Here is a 21981-nt window from a genome sequence, read left to right on the forward strand (position 1 = left end):
TACCTGCAGGCAACTCTGCCCCTTCCTCCCTCCCAAAAAGTTGATTTTCTTCATAAGCAGATGCGTAAACCAATTCACTTTTGGAGCGGCTTCCTCTGTATTCTAATCATTGCAGTTTAGGTGTTGGAGGTCGCACAGTTTTGGGGTCTTGCCACCAGACAATTAATTTAGAACTTTGGACAGGTGTGGCTAGAAAGTTTACATTTGTTCCATTGTGGTGCTCTGGGCCCTTAGCTGTGCATTTTACCTTTTCCAATTCCAGAGTGATCTGTTGTAGATTACACATGGAGGGGACCTTGTCTGGGCTTTCAAGTAAGCTTCATGGTGTAGAATTCTATAGTCTGTCTTGGCCATTAATTGCTCCTCTTGCAGTGTAAATACAAGAAATAGCCTGTCCTCTGTGAATGATTTATACCGTGGAAGTATCAACAAGTTTTTTCAATGCAGGGTTAGTTAAGTCATCTAATTTAGTCAAAAACTCACCATCTTTTCCTTCAGTTAAATACTGCATTTATGCTCTTTGAGGTTTCTCTGACATTACTTGGATTAGGGCTCATTATGATCTCACATAAGGTCCTGAACCGTCAAACATTGTCACAGTTCTTTAAGTAAGGTGTAGGATAAGTTTGAAGAACATCTTTAGTCATGAGATGGCTTCATGAGACAGTCTCCTTTGAGTCCACTCTTGGATACCATAGATTCTGTTGCAGTTTGGATTTTGCATTATTTGGAAAGGGTCACAGGCTTTTTTGAGTTGTGCTCTTTCAGGATGGTACAGCTGAACAATGTTGTTACTAAAAGAGGAACACAGGAATGGTACTTTAGCCCTTCACTTTTTGAGGAAGGTACTCTCTAGCCATGCTCCACAGGATCTGGTTTATCTGATGAGTGGGCCATTATTTGTAACAAGACCTCTGTGATCCCTCTCCGGCCAGCACGTTTTTCCTTTGTTAAACCTAACTGGCTGCAAAAAGCAATTACTCCTTCTCAGCATCAGTAAATAGCTACCCCCTTTCTCGTACAAGGACAGACAACCAGGATAATAACTTCCTTTGATAGCCTCATTGTAGTCCATTTTGGAGGAACTGTCCTTTGGGACCCTGGACTGGACAACCATCACCACAATAGCAGTTGATGCTTCACTGATTTATCCTGCTTCCTTAACAATATTGAAGTTTGTTTCTTGGAAAACTTTTCCTGTTGGCTATCATTTCCCTATAGCTTATCTTGGAGCTTCAGGCCCTTGTGAAAGACCAGCCATGCTTGCCTGCGCACAAGTAGGGTTGCTGCTTTTCTCTGTGTTGAAAACTGGACGTACCACACCCTTTGCTCCACCCACAGCCACACCCCTCTGCATACATCACGTACTTTCCCGCCCATTTTACTACATAAGTGAGTATGTCACTATTAGGGGGAATGCCTTCTTTTGTCCCTCCCCCTTTTTTATCTAGTCTCAAACTTAAACACATAACATTACCGATGCTTTTTATAAATGAAACTAAGCCGCAAATGCATTTTTACAAACTTTGGCATTCTGTTTGTTTAGATAAACAAAATACCAGAGTTTGAACAGTGCTTTCTGGACTACCTGACAGTTATTCTGATTTCTGTATAGCCTGGAAAAATACAGGATAGTTTGCACTGCTGTAAGTAAGTGTGGGGCATTGCACAAGATAAACCTTCGCTTCTTCCTGAATGTGGTTTTGGAGGTTTCACCGAACCAGTCCATCAGACTGATTTCTTGTCAGCAGCTAAAACCTGGGTAGGGATGGCCATCAGCACCCTGAACATGTGATTTCAGTTGAAGTATTACTAGAGAAGTGCACTTGTTGCACCACTTTACAATCTGCCACAGAAGGTCTGCTAGTCCTGACTTCAGTGCTTAACACCCTTCTCCCTGTAGGTCATGTGAGTGGATGCTCACCCACCTATACATCATCTCATCAGTGGTAAAAGAAGGTGGTCTGCCCACATTGGTTTCAAATCTTTCTTGCTAGAAATCATAAGATGAACTTTGCGTAAAACCAAAGAGCGTTATTAGTCTATTGGTGGTTTTTGGCTTAGAGACGGGCAGCTGAAGTACCCTGTTGAATAAGATCTTTGTGTAATGTTTGTATATGCTGTTAAATGTATGCATTTTTCAGGTGTTGGGAGCACCAGATATCCGACTGCATTACCTGTAGGAAGCAAATTCCATAATATGAATTTCACATTGTGGGTTTGTCCCATCTGTGGTCAGGCATGATATCTTCTCTTGTCCCCACTACATTCTGGTCAACAAGAAAACTGTGAAGTGGAGTGACAAATCTCTCCAAGCCTGTTTTAAGAAAAAAAAAGATGCTTTGTGTGGGGCCACACAAGGCATCCAGGATTTTTGCAGGATACCCTGCTGAAAAAGCTCAAGTTAATGGAGAAGAGCTTTGAGAGAAGGATCATCTGGAAGCTGATGACATTCATTCAGAGTCTGGAGGTACCTCTGGTCAGGAGAGGAGCTTTCACAGCCTCCAACTCAAATATCTGCTTTTGCCAATCCTTTTCTTGTTGCCCCTCAGGTGACTGCCCCTCCATTGGGAAGACTGCACTGCAGCAGTTCTGATCCTGATGCGTAACAGTTCACCTTCAGTAAGACTGGATGCCACTGTGGACTTCTGGTTCTAACATCCATATAGTGATTTTATGAAAGGTGAGGACTGCATTTCCTCCACCTGTGTGTGTGAAGACCTGGGTAGAATCGCAGTAGCAGCCCACACCACTGCCCAAATGCTGAGGCCTCTAAGGTGGTCCTGTTAAAGACTGGACATAGTCATTTTAAATCTTTGAGGTCACCATCTTATCCCCGTCTTGGGTCTAATGAAGTTGGCCAAGAATTTTATAAGAACTTGCAGACTTCTTCAGATCAGCCAATGGTGTGAGAGGCCCTTGTTCAGAATAGGAAAAAGAAACCTTCCTCGTTTGAAGGCTGATTCCTTTGATTATGAAGTGCATGAACTGACATGCCTCTCGGGTCTCTCTTGCTCTAAGTTGCAAGTGATCGACTGAGAACATCCTGATCTGATATGGTTAATCCTCATTCATTCCTTACACATGGGTATCGGCTCAGAGCTTGGAACCGAGCCGGCCATTTTCCAAGCTCGCGTCCGCTTCAAATTCTTGAGCTAAACTCTTATCCACAATCCCCCTCCCTATTACCTCAGATTTCATTTGCCGCGTTGCCATTCGGTCGTGTCAAGCTACTTCTCTTGAGCTAAGTACACTCAGTTGTTTAATAGCTTTACATATTACTTTTCTGTCAGAAAAGTTCATATTTTATTGTCTTTTACCCTATCGCATCTAGCATTCATAATTTCTTCAATTTTTTCTGCTTTTTCTTTACCACTTTTACTGCAAAGTTTTCTCTCTTTACCATCGTTGGTAATCTTTTTTCCTTTTTCTCTCATACCTTCGGGTACTCTCTTGTACCATTGTTGGTACCTTTTCTATTAATTAATTTGCTGTCATGGCAGATAAAGATAGCCCGGGGTTTAAGCGGTGTTCTGATTGTGGACGCAAACTGTCTACTTCTGATGCACACTCTTTGTGTGTGTTTGTTTGGGAGCTTCCCATTTGTCTGTTGACCCACCTTGTACTATTTGTGAGAACTTTTCTAATAGAACCTTGTTGGAAAGGAAAAACAAGCTGATACTGAAGGGACTTCTAAAATCTCCCTTTTTCAGAGGCTATTTCTGGGTCTGAGGTCTCAACCCCTCCTAGAGCCCATAAGAAAACCTTGGATGTTCCTACTAAGGCTAAATCTTTGCCATCATCCCCGGCTGGGTACTTCTGCTAACCAAAACCTAAAAGGCTGAAGTTTCAGCTCCGGAGCTCTCTATCAGCCCCATTGCTTTCGGTGCCTAGACCTTCGGCACCGAGGCCTTCAGCTCCATTAGTGATTTTGGCTCCATCTTCTCCTGCAGCCTTCTATATATCGGCACCGAGGGGCTCCTTGGTGCAGACCATTATCACTCTATCTGCACTGACTGTTCAGTCGGCACAGATCTTGACCACATCGGCTCCGAGATCTTCCTCGGAACCGACACCTTTATCGTAGACTCCAGTTTTGTCAGCTCCATCTTCGGCACCAATCCCCATCTCGGTGCAGACAATGACCTCGGCACCGATGACATCTTTGGTGCCGACCGTGGTAGTCCAGTCTCTGCCAGCACCGTTGTCCTCGGTGCGGGCAGATGAGATGGGCACAGAGTCTGCCTCTTCTGTGGACAGGCCTGTTTCTCCCTCAGTCTCTGCGAGGTCCACTAGAAGCCTTTCCGAACATGATGTGTTGCATTTTGTGGACCAGGTACTCTTGGCCAGAGGTATCCCATCCCTCAGGAACTATCCTTCCTTGGGAGGTGATCACCCATCTTCAAAGACCCCTTCTTATTCTCCTCCTTCATTGCCTTTGAAGTCCATGGATATAACAGTCTTCCCGTTCTGCGGTTCCCTTTATGGATCTCACTAAGGAACCGCAGTTGCCTTCGTGGCAGGAAAGATTTGCTACTACCCAGGATGTCAGCTGTGACGCGCATAGCTTGCTGCTCCACTGCCATCCAGGGACTCCCACTTAGGGGAGGGGTGACCCATGACCTAGACATACACTCCTTTTCAAGTGGACCAGCCTTCCAACTGATGGAGAAGGCTTACGCTGCTGCTGGTGATACCGGACTGTCTATACCTCCGCCCTCCTCTGGTACACTGGTTTCACAAGCCGCATCTAGCGGACACCGGGTGCAAGGGCCACAGGACATATTCCCTCAGGAATCCCCTTTTCTGCGGTCTTCTCCAGCTTCTTCCACTGAGGAGGTCCACCAGAAAAGTTTGTGTAAGAGGAGGCAAATGGACTCCACAGAGGAGTCCCTCACCGAAGACACAGATTTCAGTGAGGGGGAAGGATCCCCTCGGTCACCCTCTGAGGTATCCTTTTTTTGATATCCTCGAAATCCTGAAACAGAGAGGTGATTAGCAGTCCTCTACTCCAACCTCTGAGGAATCTGTGTTCCTGCAGGCCTTTCGCGCCCAGCCCCCTACATCCTGGGTTACTCCACCTGCCGATTAACTTGTCGGGCTCATCGTGCAGCGTGCTTGAAAGGCTTCTGATACCGACAAAGCTATTCCCCGGAGGCCAGATCAGATCTTGTGCCCTCCTGCTCCCCATTGGTCCAGAGGTCTTCCTGTGGATGCTTTGGTGGTGGCGGCCACAACAAAAAAGGATCTGGCAGAAGAAAGCCAGACTGTCCATCCACCTAGCAGAGTCCCGGGCCCTGGACAGGATAGAGAAGCACACCTTTGCTTCAGCGACCTTTGCTATCAGGTCCCTGAATTATATGGCACATTTTACCAGGCTTCAAAGGGATCTGGTTTCTGAGCTCTCTGAAACCTTGGCTGGTGCCATGTCTGATGAGGTCCATGACAAAGTGGCCTCTCAGCTGGCCACCATTGAATCTATATCTAACTCCTCTATGCGACTGATATCTCATGCATCAGAAGGAGCAGCTAGAGCAGCGGGTTCAGCTGCAGTCTTGAGACGACACTCCTGGATGCGCTTGTGCAACTTCGCGGACCCCTTTAAGTCTTCTTTTCTTAATGCCCCCATTGAGGCCTCCTTGTTGTTTGGACCCAAAGTTAAAAGCACACTGGCCAGATGTGAACAGGACAGTAAGACCCTTTCTGCTGTAGGTGTCAGTTATTCTTCCCCTCAGTGTGCTTTCTCCTGAAACCAAAAGAGTGGGAAGATATGGCGCAAGAAATCTCAGGGTCCTTTCCGTGACACAAGCCGATTTCTCCCCCAGAGGCAGAGGGAGAAACTCACAGGGAAGATGCTCTTTTTGGGGCAGAGGGTGTCCGCGTAACCAGGGTTCCAGGGATTCTTTCTCTGGTCAATCCTACCAGTGCTTCTGAAGAGCGGCCCAACTCCTTTCCTCTGGAGGTGGTTGGGGTACGTTTCTCCTTGTACCCTTCTGCCTGACTAACCATCACCACCGATTCCTGGGTACAAAGGATTATAACCAGAGGTTACCATATCCCCTTCGATCTTTGTCCCGTCCCTTCAAAAAATCTTACCGACGTTTCACCCAGTCAAAGGGAAGAAGCAGCACTAGAGATAGAAAAGCTGCTAAGAAAGAGTCATCCAAATATCTCTCCAGACCAGATAGCCTTGAGTAGAATCCGAATCCTATTTTTGGTGCCAAAGAAAACCGGGGACTGGAGACCAATTTTGGATCTCAGTGTATTGAACAAGTTTGTGAGAGTACAAAAATTCCGGATGGTCACAATACAGTCTATCCTCCTGCTTTTGGAAAAAGACGATTGGATGTGCTCTATAGATCTTCAAGATGTGTACTACCACATAAAGGTGGACAGGCCATCAAGAAGATTTCTGCTCTTCCGTGTGGGAGCCAGTCACTACCAGCTCAGAGTACTGCCCTTCGGACTCTCTACAGCCCCCAGAGTGTTCACAAAGTGCATGGCAGTTGTCAAAGCTCACTTGCGACTTCAAGGATTCTAGGTGTTTGCATACCTAGACGACTGGCTCATTTCTGCCCCCACCAGACATATACTGGAAAAAGCCCTGGCATATACTCTGTCCTTGCTGCTCAAAGGCTAGGCATAACCATAAACAGGCAGAAATCCAGTCTCACCCCATCTCAGTTGACAGAATTCGTAGGAGTTATCTTCGACACAAAAAACTGCAGAGCTGCTATTCCAAAGCACATAATTCTAAGGATAAAGCAACAACTAATTCCAATCCTTTCAAAGGAAAAATCCACGGCTCACTCTGTTCTACAGCTGTTGGGTTCCATGGAAGCCTCCATCACCATTGTTCCCCTGGCGAGGTTTCACATGAGGCTTCTACAATGGCTACTGCTCACCCAGTGGTATCCTTTTCAGCATCCTCTTTCAGCCATGATTCGAGTAACCCACAGGTGCAAACAGGATTTAAAGTGGTGGATGACGCACAATCTCTCACAATGGTCTTGCCCCTCCTCACCCCAGCAACCCAAGGCCACAGTGACCACGGATGCCTCTCTGATGGGGTGGGGGGGCTATGTCCGGGACAGACACTTCAAGGCATTTGGTCCAAACTGGAGGCCCATCTGCATATAAATGTTCTAGAGCTGAGGGCGGTGCTTCTGGTGTTGCAAGCATTTCATCCCCTGCTGTCATCTGGGACAATTGCAATTCAGTCAGACAACATGGCAGTAGTCTGGTACATCAACAAGCAAGGTGGACCCAAATCTTATCACCTTTGTCGAGAGGCCATGAGGATATGGCAATGGGTGATGGCTACCAACCGTTTTCTTTTAGTAACGCACATTCCTGGGAGTTCCAACATGATAGCAGACAGACTCAGCAGGTGCATTCTTCAACCTCACGAGTGGTCCCTGAATCCCTTGATAGTGGCGGAGATCTTCCACTGCTCGGGCCGCCCTTGCTGCAACCTCTTTGCATCCCTGACCAACTACAAATGCAGCAACTGCTTCGCCCTGATTCCCCCTCTGGGACAGTCACCCAGGGACACTCTAGTCCGCGATTGGCCCACGGGTCTTCTTTACACACTTCCACCCTTTCCCCTCATTCCCCAGTTTCTGAAGAAAGCCCGTCTGTTGAAGAGCAAGGTGATCCTCATAGCACCATATTGGCTTCGACAGATTTGGTTCCCCTTCCTTTAGCCTCACCTACTAGATTGACCATGGATTCTCCATCCAACCCCGGAGTTGATCTCACACCCACAGAACCTGATTAATCCCAACTTGAACAGCCTGAAGCTCACGGCTTGGCTACTCTAATTCCCTTCATTGCTAGGCAGAATGATCTTTCTTTACCAGTACATGATAGTCTCATTGCTTCTCATAAGTCATCCACTAGAATTACTTATCTGCGTAAGTGGAAAAGATTTACCTGTTGGCTGAAAAATAAACAAGTAGACCCCTTTTCAACACCAGTGTCGGTAGTACTAGACTATCTGGCCGACCTGTTTCAATCGGGTCTATCGGCCTCTACCATTAGAGTTCATTTGGCTGCAATTTCTAATTTTCATGAGGGTGTCCAAGATTCCTCTCTTATGTCCCATAAATTGTGCAAGACCTTCATAAAAGGTGTGAATCATCATGTGAGAATCAAACCCTGCACCTTGTGACTGTAAGGTAAACACCTTAGCCATTATGCCAACCTCCCACCCCTATGAATAGGTCTATGAACCTATGAAAGGATAGTGCTGGCGAGACTGAGGATAAGGTCATGAGAGAAAGAGAGAGAGCAGATGCTGAAGTTGTGCCATCTCCTCTCTTGTGGTTATGCTGCATCATGAAGGGCAGTAGCCTTGGAGTCAGTCATTAGGGTACATGTTTGACTGACAACCGAGCCCTTAGATCGTGTTAAAGCACCAGAGCTCTCCAAGGCAGGAAGGAAAAATGAATAATCAAAGGCTTGCTTCCTCCATAGACAGAGTAGTCCAGAATGTCCACTGAAGTTGGAGAATCATTATCTTCTCCCAATACTGAGAAGAGAAAGGAAAGAGTAAGATGGGACAAAAGAAAAAACACTGCTAGAGGTTGGCAGAGAAGAGGACTGAAAAGAAGAAATTAGAGAAGAGGGTAGAAAAATCCAGGAAATTGTCTCCGGATCTGACCAGTTTGTCTGATCTGATACCTATGACTTCAAGGCATTTGGAACCATTGATCACCCATGTCTGAACTACCTCTCTTAGCGCTACTTTTTCACTTGGTCCAGTGAGTGCTCTGTTACATTCACAGATCCTTCAGCATAAGCTACCTTTGAGATCTGCATCTGTAGCTTCATCGTTGAGATCGAGAAGATCCATCAAAAGTCTCACCGAAATGGAGGTTAACCAAATGATGGGAACATTTTTGCGGATACAAATCCAGCTGGAAGTCCTCCCAGCACATCACCCCAGACAAAGTCCAATAGCAGGCCCATCGACCCTGTCGCACTTAACTCCTGTACCAGACCACTACTCTGATCCGTTTCCCATGGGTCCAAAACTTTATTGCCACACCTCACCCTGATCCAGTAGCCCCTCGAGACCTTGCCTTCGACCACATCCCTTACTGTCTCTCTGTAGATTCTGATGCCGTCTGGTTGCAACAAGTCCCAGAGCCAAAGCTTTGAGGTCAGAGTGCCGACATTAGAGTTGACACAGAAGTTCTCCGAGCATTTCCTCCCCCCTCAGTGTTTCAGTACTTGACATCTCAGTCTGCAGCCCTTCTTGGAGCCAGTCTCTATTGGAACTGGGAGATTTTCCAAGTCAATTGACAGAGGAAGGATTTCCTCAGCCCCAGTGGCAGTCTGCTTTTGAGACTGTGGAAAAGGCCTTGGCTGGTCCAAGAAGACTGGTGCGTGCACCCACTTCAGATCATCCCAATTCCCTACAGATCCTGTGCCGAATTCCTTTTGTTTAAGTTGGCAAGGACAGAAAGAACCCATAGGCTTTAAGACACTTTGACATTCAAGCTCACCATTTGATTCTGACTTGTCTGTGTTAGAGACCTAGACACACTCTCCATGAAAACAGATATGCAAATGGAAGCACATAGACTCCTCACCAGAGTTTGTTACTGAGAACATAGATTTGAATGAGGGAGAAGGAATTCCCAGGTCCTCCTAGAAGACTTCACATTTAAGGACCTTCTAGAATTGATGAAGTAAAAGGGGATTGCTCCATCAAAACTCCTCCAGATGAGTTTGTATTCTTGAAGCCTTTGGATCTGGCTCATCTGCTTCCTGGGTGGTTTCTCTCGACCTGATGCTTTGATGGATCTCATAACTCGGGGCTTAGAAGGACCCTGATTTTACAGAGCCAATCCCCAAAGAAGCCAGATAGAATCCTAGTAGCTCCAAAAGACTGGAAACTGTGGTCTAAGGGCTCTGCAGTAGATGCCATGGTTGTAGCAGCAGCCACAAAGAATGAACAGTCTAAAGAAGCTTCTTCTGTCCATTTTCCTAATAGAAAGTCCAGAGCATTAGACAGACTAGGGAAACAAACCTGAGCTTTCAGCAACCTTTACATTTCAGGAGCTGAATTACAGCACTCCTTTGACTCGTTTCCAAAGGACTTGATCAAAGAATTATCCAAGTCTCTTGGGTCACTTGCCTTCAGACATCAAAAAGACAGTGGATGCCCAAATGTTTACCGTACAATCTACCTCCAGTGTCACCATGCAACTGGTATGAACCACAGCAGATGACACATCAAGAGCAGCTGGTACAGGCTTTATCATGCTTCACCATGCCTGGGTGCAACTTTGCAACCTTCTCTAACAGCTTCAGGGTATCCTTTATTAATGTCCCTTATGGTGGCTCCACATTTTTGTACCTGTAGGAAAAAGACACTTACCAGGGGTTAGCATGATGGCATGATCCTGTCTGCTGTAGGAATCTATTTCTCCACTCTACAAAGATCCTATTCCAGGAATCAAAGGGGAAGTAAGAAAATGCAGTTTATAAAATCACAGGGTTTTCATCACAGCACTCCTGGTGATAGGTCTTACCAAGTCAGAGGAGGAGGCAGTTCTAATGTACATTGCCCAAGAGGCAGAGGCAAACTGCAGAGCCAGGGTTTCCATTGTCCTTTCACTGAGAAACCCCATCAGTGTCCCTGAAGGGTTACCCAGCTGCTGCACTTTGGAGGCTGTGATGCTTAACCTTACACACTCAATCCTGGCAAATCATCACTTCCAGTTCTTAGGTGTTAAGGATAATCACCAGAGTCTCTTCTATAACCTTTTTGTATCCCACAAGAAAAATTAGAGTCCCGACACTCCACCCAGTCAGTTGGAATCCGCAGCAACAGAAGTGTCAACGTTATTAGTTTGAATCTGGATTCTATTCCAGGTTCATTTTTGTTCACAAAGATAGGTGACCTCAGGCCAATTTTGAACCTCTACCACCTCAATCAGTTTGTCAAATGAAGTTCTGGTTGGTCACAGTACAGTCCATACTACCCATCTTGAGGAAATGAAATTAGATGTGCTCTACAGATCTCCATGATGCCTACTACTACATCAAAATTTGGAGTCAGTCTAGGAGATTTCTTCATTTCTGGCTGGGAGCCAATCACTACCAATTCAGAACCCTGCCTTTAGGTCTCACCACTGCCCCCTGAGTGTCCACCAAAGTTATGGCAATGGTGGTAGCTCACCTACACCTGCAATGAATCCAAGTTTCTCCAAGTCTAGATGATTGGCTCTTAACTGCTACCTTCAGGGATCTACTGTTACAGCACCAAACTGTGCTACTCTGTCTTGCAGATCAGTTAGAAATAACAATCGTATAAAAAGCAAATTGACCCCCACACAGCAGTTCATTGGATATCAGATCGATACAATTTGAAAAATTGCTAAACTCCCAACTGCAACAGTTCTGTCAAGACTAGTGGCCTCTCAGGGAGCCCAGCATCCCTGCCCACAAGCAATTTTGTTTGTTAGGTCTGATGGCCTCTGCTACTACATTAGTATAATTAGCATGATACCACATGAGTTACAGTGGACATTGTTCAGTGGTCAGTCTGCAGCCTTGGCACACCAGAATCCATCTTACTCCAATATGGAGAAACCATATACAATGCTGGATAACTTCATCACTGATAGTAGTGAGTTCTTTCTGCCCACAAGTTCCCTAGGCCACAGTAGCCACGGACACTTCCCTTTTGGAGGAGGGGGCATTTCAGATGGAAGGTGGTTCAAGGGACTTGGCCACATGCAGATGCCAAATTTTATAACAGTGTCTTGGAGAGAGAGAGCAGGCCATGCAAGTCTGGCAATGTCTGATGTCATCCCATCATTTTCTGGTAGCAATGCACATTCCTAGGATGTCTAATATACAGACAGGTTGAGCAGGTGTATCCCATTACCTCACGAGTGGTCTCTCAAACAGTGGTAAGAGGGATCTTCAGCTGCTGGAGCCAGCATTACTGTGACCTCTTTGCCGCTTTACCTAAACAACAAATGCAGCAGTTACTTTGCCCTCATCCACAAGAACAGTCAGTGAGAGATGCTGTAGTCCACCTTTGATCCCAGGTCTTCTCTACACCTTCCCACCAGTACCTCTCTTGACAAAAGTCATACATGACGCTATGAGGTGCAAGAAGACCAAGGTGATCCTCATTGTCCTGTTTTCACCCCTAGAAGTATGGTTTCCCTTTCTTTGACCTCATTTGCTGTGCCCACCTTGTGTACTGGATCCCATCCTAGATCTGTTGAGTTACCAGTCTGGAATACCTCTACCCAATCTCCAGACCCTAAAACTTAATCCAGATTGCCTCTGCAGACTCTCCAGAACCTAAAAAGTTACCACGATGTTCTTCGTGTTTCACTGTTGCAGTCATTACATTTGGGTAATCTGCTGGCAGGTTGCGCTCAGTCGGCCTGAATTCCAAAGTCGTCTCTTCCATGACGTCAGGTCATCAGGGGTATAAAACATGCAGCCAACACCATTTTCTTTAGTCTTTCTAGCCACGCAGTGCCTGAAGCAGAAGCATTTTGCAAGTGCCGCTCAGCCGACTACTGAAATATTCGAGTTTGCGTTTCAGAACCGAAGTCTTCACTAAAGTGAAGTACCCCGTTGGGGAAACTTTTCTTGCTTTTTACCGAAGTCATAAAAAGTTGATAATTGTATTACTTGTGGGAAGCAAATACCTCATGAGGATTTCCATTTATACTGTATCCCTTGCCTATGCCCTGATCACAACGTGCCTGGCTGTCAGGTTTGTGCTAGATTTAATCAACGCACTATTAAGCATCGATATATTTTTGCATCTAAGTATTTTGGAAATGGATTTAACTACACAGAAATGTCGTCTGATAGCAATCCGACTACCGGAGTACATAAACACACAGAACAGGACAGAGAAAGGCAGTCGAGATCCAAAGCCGACGATGAAGCTTCAACTAAGCCAGTCGCTGGTTCGCTGGTACTCAGTGAGGCACTTTCGCAGCCCCTGATGCCCGCTACCTTAGTTGCAGACATCTACCGACACATGTGGAGTCCGGCATGCCGCAAGATACTCAAGGTATCAGACAACGGATGTATCTCTCTCAGATGGGTCCGGAGCCGCTGAGCAGGCACCGGCTTCTGAGGTTCAGACCTCAACATTTATATATCAAACTTACGAAAGCTGCAAAACCAAAGGCAAAGACATCTTCTACAACTAAAAAAATGACGCCTGAGCCACTTGCACAGGCCTCTATGCCTAAAAAACAGATGATCAAAATAGCTGAAGACCTTATTACCTTGATCAGGGGTACCCATCCCCCTCCAGATAAGAGGCCTAGGCAAGACACTGACTATGAATCGTCAGATCAGGTTTCTATGTCTTCTGATTCCTCTTCTGATCAGCAATTATCTTTACCTCCTTATGAGGATTCTGATGCTGAGGAGTCTATTCCATCTGCATCTCCACCTGTGGATTATTCATTTGGAGAAACCTTGCATACTTTGAGGGAGCATTTTCACTGGGAGAGTCTAGGCTTCTCAGAATCAAAAAAGAGGCTCGGGGATTTCCTCCTCCTCCCTCAGCACAAGCCTTTAGCCATTCCCCCTGTCTTAGACATTGTGGATGATGTGTTTTCAGAGTCAAGCCTGACCCCTGATTCCTTGCCTCTGGCTCCCAGTAAGCCTGACAGATATTACAGGGTCCCTGACTCTCATAAATGTTTATTTAGAAACCCTGCTGCTGATCCTGAAACTATTTCACAGGGTACAAAGAGAGTTAAAGCCTCAACAGCAAAAAACCCTACCCCCTCCGACAGAGATTCAAGGGCACTGGACAGATGGGGGGGAAAAAAGGTTTATTCATCTGCAACCATGGCAATCAGGGCCCTAAACTGTCAATTTCATATGCTTAAGTACCAACATGTTATGGGATTGCAGAAACAGAAAATGATGATTTCAGAATGTGCAGAAAATAAGGAATTGCAGGAATTATTGCATGCAGCTGAACAAAGTTGGAAAGCATACTTTGCAATGTGGTTTTGATTCTTTAGAGGCCACCTGCAGGGCCGCAGTTACTGGATCTGTGATTAGGAGGCATGCCCGGTTAAAGGGTGTCATATGCTGCAGGATCAGAAGGAAAGGCTATTTCAAAGCAGACTATTTCAAAGTGGGTAAGCCACTGCATCCGTCTCTGCTACTTACACCATGGTAAACCTGTGCCCAAGGGCATTAGGTCTCATTCCACCAGAGCTGCAGCTGATCAGCAGCCTTTCTCAGAGGAGTACCAACCAAAGACATTCTAGAGGCTGCTACTTGGAGTTCTGTTCACACCATTACAAAGCATTATCATTTGCCTCTCTACTCTAAGTCCAGGGCAGGCTTTGCCACTGCTGTGCTGCAGGGCCTTATAGCCGCACCTAATGCTGTTTTAGCTCCAGCCTCCCAACCATAGCTTTGGGATTCTACCCAAATGTAATGACTGCAGCAGTGAAACCCAAAGAACATAGTACAGTTCTGTACACTTACCATAAATGTAGATGTTCGAGTGTATTCACTGCTGCAGTCCAGGTTACCCTCCAACCCATCCCCCTGTCATTCTAAAGTTTATCTTTCCTTCTCTATCTTCTAAAACCTATGTGTTGTATTTGCTTGTAGATGAAGGTAACGTTTATATTGATGAATTTATATTTATATATATAATACTACCTTTTTGGGGGCACCTGACATTGGGGCAAGAAAAACTAAAGAAAATGGCGTTGGCTGCATGTTTTATACCCCTGACGACCTGACGTCATGGAAGAGGAGACCGCAACCGATGCAGGACCCAAGACTTTGGAATTCAGGCCGAATGAAGGCAACCTGCCAGCAGATTATTCAAATGTATTGACTGCAACAGTGAATACACTCTAACATCTACATTTATGGTAAGTGTACACAACTACTTTTCTATTTCTTCTGATTCCTCTTCTGATCAGGAGTTAACTATACCTCCCTATGATATACCTCCCCATGAGGATTCTGAAGAGTCTATTCCATATGCGTCTCCTCCTGAGGACTATTCATTTGGAGAAACCTTGCATACTTTGAGGGAGCATTTTCACTGGGAGAGTCAAGACTTCTCAGAATCAAAAAAGAGGCTTGGGGATTTCCTTCTCCCTCAGCACAAGCCTTTAGCTATTCCCCCTGTTTTAGACATTGTGGATGATGTGTTTTCGGAGTCAAGTTTGACTCCTGATTCCTTACCGCTGGCCCCTTGTAAGCTTGACAGATATTACAGGGTCCCTGACTCACATAAATTTTTATTTAGAAACCCTGTTGCTGATCCTGAAACTATTTCACAGGGCCCAAAGGGAGTTAAGGCCTCAGCAAAAAAATCCTACCCCCTCTGACAGAGATTCAAAGGCACTGGACAGATGGAAGAAAAAAAGGTTTATACATCGGCAACCTTGGCAATCAGGGCCTTAAACTGTCAATTTCATATGCTTAAGTGCCAACAACACGTTATGGGATTGCTGAAACAGAAAATGATGTTGATTTCAGAATGTGCAGAAAATAAAGAATTGCAGGAATTATTGCATGCAGCTGAACAAGTTGGAAAGCATACTTTGCAATGTGGTTTTGTTTCTTTAGAGGCCTCTTGCAGGGCTGCAGTCACTGGATCGGTGATTAGGAGGCATGCTTGGTTAAAGGAGCAAAATTTGCCGTACCATGTTAAAGCTAAATTGTTAGATGCACTTCTACAGCATGATTCTCTGTTTGGTTTTAAGGCAGAAGAGGTTTTAAAGAAAATGTAAGACAAAGCTAAGTCTATGCAAACTGTTAAACACTTCTTACAAGTGCAGCCACCAAGATTCAGTAGACACTGGCCTACAAAAAATTGGTCCTTTGCTGTGTCAGACAGAGCTCAAAGGGGCAAATCCAGATGCCCTAAGGGTTCCAAATACCAGGCGCAAGACTCGTATAGGTCAAAGCAGTGGGGCGTGTCCAGTTCCAAATCTGGAGGAGATAAAGTGCAAACCTACAGAAAGCAATCCCAATGACTTCCCTCTGCCTACACCAAGCACTTATCTTTTGGCAGCACCCATAGGGGGAAAATTAGCACTTTTTGCTCAAAATTGGCAGTTAACCCAGGACAAGTGGGTACTAAACATCGTATCACAGGGATACATATTCCATTTCCACACTCTGCCAATGGCAAATGGTTGGCCAGATCTGCCAAAAAAACAATGGGCAGAAGCACAGAAACAGGTTACGTCACTCATGGATAATGAGGGCCATCAGACAGTACCAGAACAGGAGAAAGGGCAAGGTTTTTACTCAAGACTTTTCTTGGTACCCAGAAAAGGCGAGGCCTGGCAGCCAATACTGGACTTATTGATTTTGAACACATACCTCGACATTCCAAAATTCAAAATGCGGACTTTGCAGCAGCTTCTGCCCATGCTGGGCAAGAATGCTTGGCTGGTGACTTTAGACCTAAAAGAAGCATACCTGCATGTCCCAATAAGTCAATCGTGCAGAAGATACCTGAGATTCAAGGCTGGCTTAATGCATTACCAATTTTCTGCACTGCCGTTTGGCTTATCTACTGCACTCAGGGTCTTTACTAAGTGCCTGGCACCAGTAATTGTATTTTGCAGACAAAGAAGCATACAAATATATCCTAACTTGGACGGCTGTCTCATTCAAGCAGAGAACAAGGACACTCTTCTTAGACACCTGGCGTTTGTGAAAAGGCTTCTAACATGCCTAGGGTACACAATAAATGAAAAGAAATCACAACTGGTACCCTCTCAAAAGATAACGTTCCTGGGTGCAAGCTTGAATACACCTGCCCAGATGGCTTACCTCATGCCAGAGAAACAAAGGCAACTGACTACTTACTTCAAACTGACAGCAACAAAAGCACAGTCTTCTGCAAGACAAGTTCTGCAGGCTTTGGGCTTCATGGCATCCTGCATCCTACTAATTCCCTATGCAAGATTGCATATGGGGAAACTTCAATGGTACCTAAAACGTTTATGGAGTCAACATTCACACAGTCTGGAAACAATGATTCCTCTCATTCCCTGCCTGCAACAGGAGTTTCTATGGTCAGCAAAGGCCTGTCACCAGAACATGGGACAGCCCTTCACTCTACCCCCTGCCAGCCAAACCTTAACAGACTCATCAGATTATGCCTGGGGGGCCCACATGGCGGGAAGATGCATTCAGGGCATATGGGCACCAAAACAAATGCATCTACATATCAACCAGAAAGAGATGCTAGCTGTTCAAAATGCCCTAACAGCCTTCAAGGACTTAATTCATCCAGGACCACTACTGATAAAGACGAACAACACCACATTCAGTCATGTGGTATATAAACAAGCAAGGGGGCACACACTCATACCCCCTTTGCAGATTAGCCATGGCACTGTGGGACACAGCTTTGACCTACCAAATACGTCTTCAAGCTCAGTTCCTGCCAGGGAAACAAAACATTCTGGCAGACGATTTAAGCAGAAACATTATGGATCCTCACGAGTGGAAACCAAAACCATAAGTCTTCAGCATGATAACAGAGAAATGGGGGAGCCCAGATATAGATCTATTTGCCTCTCCTCAAAATTTATCAATTGAAAAGGTTCTGCACAAGGACTTACCACAGACAAGCATGGAAAGTGGACGCCCTATCCTTCAGTTGGAAAAACCTATCCGTTTACGCCTTTCCTCCTCTGCCTCTTCTACCCAAGGTCCTCCTAAACATCAGACAAGAGAAGCCAAAGATATTAATTGCCCCGGACTAGCCCCGCCAATACTGGTACCCAATCCTAAGGAACTTGTCTCAATACTTAGCTTGGACCTTGCCTCAAAGACCACAGCTGCTGTCCCAGCAAAACAATCAGATCCTGCACGATCAACTACAGACTCTGAACCTGGCAGCATGGCTAATCATGTAGTCATACAAACGACACCTCTCAGTAAAGCTGTGATGGATGTCATTTTGGAAGCCAGAAGGCCTAGTACTAGAAAATCTTATGCTGACAAATGGAAGAGATTCTGTGCTTGGAATAGTGCACAAGTAACTGATACAGCAGAACCACATATTCCTCCGATATTACAATACTTGACTGAGATGCTTGACAGAGGTCTATCTTTCTCATCAATTAAAATCCATGCCTCTGCCATTTTGGCAGATAAAAAATACAGAGCCACCAATCTTTTCTCATCCTTTAATAAAGCAGCATCTTAGAGGAGCCAAAAATGTAAGGCCTCCTAGAAGATCATCACCACCTGCATGGGACCTCAATTATGTGTTGGAAAAGCTCACCCTGCCTCCATATGAACCAGCAGCTAATGCTGATATAAAGTTCTTATCATGGAAGACAGCTCTGCTATTAGCAATTACTTCAGCAAGAAGAGTTTCAGAGCTACAGGCCCTCATGTCTGTAGAGCCTTTTATCATATTTTACCCAGACAGGGTGTCTGAGGATAAATCCTACTTTTATGCCTAAGGTGGTTTCCAGTGTGGCTCTTAACCAAACAATTCATCTGCCAACTTTTTATCCAAATCCGCAGAACAAAGGGGAGAGGATTCTGCATTCCTTGGACGTACACAGACTGCTAAGATTCTACTTGAGCAGGACTAAAGCTCTAAGAAAAACTGAGCAATTACTAGTGTCATATGCTGCAAGATCAGAAGGAAAGGCTATTTCAAAGCAGACATTTTCATAGTGGATAAGCCACTGCATCCGTTTCTGCTACTTACACCATGGTAAACCTGTGCCCAAGGGCATTGGGTCTCATTCCACCAGAGCTGCAGCTATTTCAGCAGCCTTTCTCTCAGGGGAGTACCAACCAAAGACATTCTAGAGGCTGCTACTCTGAGTTCTGTTCACATCTTTACAAAGCATTACCGTTTGCCCAAGTCCAGGGCAGGCTTTGCCACTGCAGTGCTGCAGGGCTTTAAAGCCGCACCTAATGCTGTTTAGCTCCAGCCTCCCAACAATAGCTTTGGGATTCTACCCAAATGTAATGACTGCAACAGTGAAACACGAAGAATATAGTACAGTTGTGTACACTTACCATAAATGTAGATGTTAGAGTGTATTCACTGTTGCATTCCAGGTTACCTTCCCACCATCCCCCTGTCATTCTAAAGTTTATCTTTCCTTTTCTATCTTCTACAACCTATGTGGTATATTTGCTTGTAGATGAAGGTAAAGTTTATATTGATGCATGTGTATATATATATATATATATATATATATATATATTTATATAATATTGCTACCTTTTTGGGGGCACCTGACATCGGTGGCAAGAAAAAATAAAGAAAATGGCATCCGCTGCATGTTTTATACCCCTGACAACCTGACGTCATGGAAGAGAACACTGCAACTGATGCAGGACCCAGGACTTTGGATTTCAGGCCGACTGAGGGCAACCTGCCAGCAGATTACCCAAATGTAATGACTGCAACAGTGAATACACTCTAACATCTACATTTATGGTAAATGTATACAACTGTTCTTTTTTCCATTTCTGACCGCCATGAGATGCCATGCTGTCCTCTCTGTTGGTCCACATAATCTCCTCTTCTCAAAAGCAGTCAACCAAAAAAACTCACAAAAGCAAATAGAAATGCTTCTTTGGGCGTCCTCAAAAGGATTGGACCCGTTTTCAGCCCCTCTTCCACTGATACTGAGTCTTCTGTTTGAACTTTTTCAGCAGGGTTTGTTACTCTACTGTAGAAGTTCAGATGGCTGCTATTTCAGATTTTCACTTGGGCCACAATGACTCCTCTACCGTTTTTCTTAGGATATCTAAAGCTTTACTAAAAGCTTTTTTGTTCATCCATGTGACATCACATTGTTACTTCAATCGTGGAATCAAAAACCTTTTTAGCCTGAAGCATCAGCCAACCCAGTTTCTTTCTTGGAAGACCATCTTTCTGATTGCCATTATCTGTGCTAGATGAGTTTTGGAATTACAAGTGTTCTAATGTAAGTCACCCTTTTTCACCTTCCACAAAGATGGTCATCAAAAATGAACTCTTCCTTTCTCCCAAAGGTCTCATCTAAAACAAAATTGAACTTGCCTGCATTTTTTCCAAATGACTCTTCAGGATGAACATGTTTCACACCATAGATGTGCACAGACTGCTCAGATTTTGCTTACAGCAGACCAAAGGTATTAGAAAGTCAGACTAGCTATTTGTCTCAGTTTCCAAAACAAAACTAGGGCAACATGTAACAAAAGTCACACTTTCTGTGTGGCTGGCAGACGCCATTTCTTCTTTTATTTAAAAAAAAAAAAAGAAAAAAAAAAGATTGCCTTTGCATTCAAAAGCCAAGGCTTACTCCACCAAAGCAGTGTCTGCCTTACAGCATTTGCAAAAAGAATTCCTATTGGTGACATCTGTGCCGCAGCAAATTTCAAGAGTTCATACCTTTGTATATTATTATAAGTTGGATGCGCAGTCTAGACCTCTTGAATCCTTTGGCTCTGCCTTTCTCAGGAATGTCCTTCCTTGAATCTACCTATGTTCTTTTAGGCAGTGCTGGGAACCTGTCCCAAACATTGAATTGGATGAAAATAGACATTGGATATGATAGTTATGTACTTAACTACAACATTAGATCCGTGTTGTCATTTTCTTCTGGTTCAACATCTCTTCCTCCTCTTTCCCCCTTCAAAATTGTTATTTGCATCTTCTGGGGCCTGGACAGACCTAGACTAAAACCCAGTCTGTTTTTTCCACATCACCTTTCATAGGTTCATAGGTAGGTATTAGGCTATTGGCCCTGGGGCCTATACAAGCCCAGCCAAAAAGGTACCCTGGCTTGTGCCACCCAAGAAAATTATTTTCCTGTGCCACTGTCTAGCAGAACCACAGAGGTGATCCCCAGGGTGAATTTCCTATTTCCCATCCAATCATCAAGATTTTTCTTGAAGAGTGCTAATGAGGAGCTTTGTTTGATATAGATAGTTTATTCCAGAGTATGGGAAGTCTCTGGGACAGGACTCGATCCCTCTGGCATGTTCTTTTTATTGTGGTGACAAGGTTTAGGTCCCTAGAGCGTGTAGCTCGGAGGGACTGGGATTTTTTTAAGTGGAACATGTCCAACAGCTCTGGGTTTAACACAGCTTTGTATGTTAGGCAGAGATCACCTCTGAGTAGGCGATATGCGACGGAGTAAAGCTGGAGTGTTTTGAGACTGTCTGCATAAGGCATCTGTTTGAGGCCAGTAATCCTCTCTGTGAGGTATTTCTGCGGCCTTTCCAGTTGTTGTAGATGTCTTGTGAGGTACATGCCAAAAGGGGCGTTGTACTCTATAATGGGTCTAATGAGTAATAAGTAGAGGGGAACAATGACCTTTTTTTTTTTTCTGGATGCGAAACCTGTTGTGATGAGGTGTGCCATGTAAAAGGATTTCCTGACTACTGTGGCAATGTGATTATCAAAGGAGAGACTACTGTCCACCTGTGTCCCAAGGTCTCTTATCACACTTTCTGTGTTAAGTATACTACTGCCTATGTTGTAGTTCATGGGTACAGAGTTTTTACCAAAGAGGATGACTATGCACTTTTTGGCATTGAGCTTGAGGCCATGGCTTTGACACCAGGTATCTGTCTCAGTGAGGCCCTTTTGTAGGATGTCCACATCGTTAGGAGTTTCGATTATGGCTCCTAGTTTACAGTCCTCTGCGAACTTCATTAGCCAAAGACCTTCTGTGTTGATCTGTACTTCAGAGAAGTAGATACCAAACAGGAGAGGATCCAGGACTGAACCCTGTGGTACTCCACTTGTCACTGGTCTGAAGTCTGCTACTTTCACAGTGTGGGTTCTGTCAGTGAGCCAGTTGGCAACCCATCTTGTGACATAGGGATTTATACCAAGTTTAGTGTGTTTATCGATAATTCCAGAGTGGGGGATGGTATTGAAAGCCTTGGCAAGATCTAGATAGGCTGTGTGAACCACCTTACCCTTGTCTACGGCTTTGGTGACTG

At 44.9% G+C, this 21981-nt stretch overlaps 1 protein-coding gene across 1 annotated transcript in view; it reads left to right on the top strand.

The window, feature by feature from the left end:
• Positions 1 to 21981, top strand: part of RAB22A (RAB22A, member RAS oncogene family) — a 596809-nt gene that overhangs the window by 411577 nt on the left and 163251 nt on the right. The gene's annotated exons all lie outside the window — the stretch shown is intronic.

This window comes from Protopterus annectens, chromosome 12.part0 (genome assembly GCF_019279795.1).
Source record: "Protopterus annectens isolate FY-2018-M chromosome 12.part0, PAN1.0, whole genome shotgun sequence".
NCBI lineage: Eukaryota > Metazoa > Chordata > Ceratodontiformes > Protopteridae > Protopterus > Protopterus annectens.